The following is a 3443-nucleotide window of genomic DNA, read 5'->3' as shown; positions in this document are numbered from 1 at the left end:
AGTGCCCAGGACCCGAGCCAGGCCAGGCTGCTTCTCCTGGGATCTGGGTCTGGAGCAGGGTGACTCGGGGTCAGGAAGCGTTTGCAGCCAGGCCTTTCTGACGGCAGAGCCCTGCAGATCCAGGCCCTGTGTTCCCGCCATGCAGATCCCAGCTTCGCGGAGCCGCCACTACATCCTTCCAATACCCCCCGCCCTTAAATCGCCCTCAGCTGATCTCTGTTGCTTGTGACCAAAAGAATCCTAAGATACCCACCCACATAAACAGACTGGAGAATGTAATCTTAAAAATTACTCGACCTTTTAAAATATATTTGTTGAAAATGGCAAAAGTGAGAATTTATTTTCATTTTCCTTAACAGTTATGTAGCAGTTCACTCCTGTAGGCACAAAAGCACAGTTGAAATATATATGCAATAAGCATAACTTTTCTCCAAGCGTTGAGAAAAATTGTATTCTTGCTTAAAAAACATTATTTTTAAAAAAAAGGAATTATGAGTAGGCTAGCCTTTTTATGTAAAACCGCTAATGATCAAATAAATATTATGATGATATCAACTCCTACCTCCACAATGAGCTACTCAGAGCAGAAATAAAATGAGTCGCTGTAATAGCTGTATGTCTCTTTACTGAAAAATGCCATGTATGTGTGTATGTGTGTAGCCACACACACACATTTACACCTGCACAGAAATAGTATCTACTCACTCCACATTTGGCACCCACTCCTTGAAGAGACGTCAATCCTGATGGAAATCCCTCCATTCTGGTAACTGTCCAGCTTTCTGACCATTTCCTAATTCACAAACAGGAAGCAGACCAGATCCAGGGGCATTTACTCAACATGACCTTGACCCCTGGCTTCTGATTTTTTAATTTCTGGGCTGGCGTAATACTTAGGTATAACCAGGAAAGTTTTGGAAACTTCAGAAGTTGGTATTGATGGTGAAAATATGGCCAAATAATCATAAACAACACGAAGTTGATAACATATTTTTATAGATGGTGTTTTTAAGCTCTTTTGCACACTGAAGCCATCAGGTTCCAAGCAAGACACAGTAAGATTTACTGCAAGGTTCGATGGGAGACTTGGACGAAAGGGCTACTCAGGGAGGCCGTAGACAAAGGGACAAACAGAGGGTGCTGAGGTGGCCAGAGGTGGGCAAGAGCAGGAAGCCCTCACTTGCCCGAGAACCTAGGGGGTAAGGGGTGGAAACAGTGCCCCCAGAGCCCCAGGCAAAGGGAGAGCCCAGAAGAGGGCCCAGCCGGCTGCTGTCACAGACGCGGCGTCCACGCAGCCAGGGAAGGCAGAACGATATCCTGCCTCCTTCTTCCCACCTTCTCAGCTACTGCTCTAGGCCAACCAGAGGCCGCACGGCCAGGGCGACCTGGCAAGACTGTCAGGAGAAGACTGTAAATCCTCGGGGCACAGAGAAGAGCAGGGAAGGGGAAATGCATCTGGGGAAGACCCGCAGACTAACCAGCCACATACATTAGCTCAGAACAGAGCAGGCTCAGAGAGATTAGGTCTGATTACATTTACATTTGTATTTAAATCCTCGATTCAGGATTTAAATACACATTTCCAGGCCCCCAAGCCAGTGCCTTTTCCAATGCGCTCTGGCTAATGGCTCTGTCGCTGAGGATCAAGGCGAACTGTGCTGCTTGGGTCAAATCTAAGATTTGCTTCAAGCTGAGCTTCCTCAGCGAGGGTCCCTGAGGAGGCCTTTGCTGCATGTCTGCCGTGGGGAGTTTCCAGTCAACCCGGGAACAAGCAGTGGTGGCCACTGTCCTGTCATGGTGAGGCCAACAGAGGGACACTGGGAGTCAGGGAAGCAGTAGAGAGGGTGTGGGTAGGAGCCTGGCCACAGAGGCAGCTGGCCAGATGAATCTAGTCTCTCTCTCACTATCTGGGATATCGGGTAATTAATCTGAGTCTCTGTTCACTCATTATTGGGGGTAAAAATCCCCACCTCATGTAGTTAAAACAACACACGTTTGATGAATAGTTCTAATAGACAAGCTCTCCCACTTATTGCTATTAACACGCTACTGGTACCCAGACAGCAGCCATCAGATGGGCGCCAGCCTCCACCATTGGACAGGGACAGAGACGGAGGCTGAGAGAGGGATTTTCCTGAGCTGGCACCGGGGCTCAGATCTGGATTTAGAAACACACCGTGTCCCCCATCATACAGTTCTGGCCAAGCTGGGTTCCAGCATTTTCCTAGTGGGGTCTCACGCCAGAAGCATTTGAAATGTGCCTCCACCCATGTTTCCTCGTGCTCTTCTGGGTGGAGCAGTGTGGGGGACACGGGTCACCCCCTTTCCTGGCCATTGCTCTCCTTGACACGTCAGGGCCAGCCCAGCAGTGCTGCTGCTTCATGAACACGGCCTGTGCCTCCGACACGCCTTTCCGGGGACAATGGGTTTGGGCCCGAGGCCCTTACTTCTCATCACTGGGCTGATCTGCGAGGAACATGGCTTTGATGCTTGAGGCCTGGCTCTGCGCCAAGCAGCCCCTGTTGGGACTCTGGCTGTTTGATGCTGGGCAGCAGTCTGCTGAGAGCCAGCGGGCCTACTCATAGGAGTTCAAACCCCGTGCCACAGGCCTGCCTCGGGGGCCAGGGAGGAGAGGGTCTGTATGACGATTCCCAGAGAGCCAGGAGGTGTCACCGGACGGGACAGTGTGACCCTGACACCAGGATAAGAGCTCTCCAATGCCTCTGAAACCTGCCAGGACCTCTCCACACCCACTGCCATCAGTCGCTATTTTGGGTGCTGGCATCCAGGGTGTGCCACAACTGGTGTCTGCCGCCCACAGGAGAGCTCCGTAGAGGGAGGGGCTACAAAGGCATTCATGGTGCCTCTGCCACTGGCGGGCAAGAAGAGGAGCCAGAGCCTCAGTCATGGGTGCGCCCAGTGCCTCAGAGAGGCCAGCACACGGCAGGCTCTCAGGGAGCGTTGGTTATGGGTAGAATTTACTCACTGACGGGGCTGCACACACTGTGGTTGCTCCAATGTGCTGCTGCCTCGGGATTCACTATGAAACTGGAGCCTGTTGGATGAAAAACATCAACTTGTGGCAAATATGGCAGAACGAGTTCACACACGTCTATTTTCCTGGTGGTCAAAGGTTAAAGCAGCCCAGCCCGCCGGCGTGACTCAGTGGTTCAGCGTCGACCTATGAACGAGGTCACATTCCATTCCCGGTCAGGACACAGGCCCACATTGCAGGCTGGATCCCCAGTGTGGGGCATGCAGGAGGCAGCCGATCAATGATTCTCTCTCATCACTGATGTTTCTATCTCTCTCTCCCTCTCTCTTCTTCTCCGAAATCAATAACAAAATATCTCTTTATAAGAAAGGTTAAAGCATTCCAGTCCATCAAATATTTTGGCTATTGAAGAGTTATGTCCATAGGTGGAAATGTGAATTAGAAAATA

General features: G+C 50.8%; 1 protein-coding gene across 1 annotated transcript in view; it reads right to left on the bottom strand.

The window, feature by feature from the left end:
• Window positions 1-3072, bottom strand: part of S1PR1 (sphingosine-1-phosphate receptor 1) — a 19467-nt gene extending 16395 nt beyond the window's left edge. The window contains exon 1 of the mRNA XM_006762940.2: window positions 2987-3072. The gene's annotated coding sequence lies outside the window, so the exon portion shown is untranslated. The remainder of the gene's footprint in view (window positions 1-2986) is intronic.
• Window positions 3073-3443: the final 371 nt, after the last annotated feature.

Source organism: Myotis davidii, unplaced genomic scaffold (assembly GCF_000327345.1).
Source record: "Myotis davidii unplaced genomic scaffold, ASM32734v1 scaffold217, whole genome shotgun sequence".
NCBI lineage: Eukaryota > Metazoa > Chordata > Mammalia > Chiroptera > Vespertilionidae > Myotis > Myotis davidii.
This window is presented reverse-complemented; position numbering and strand designations above follow the sequence as displayed.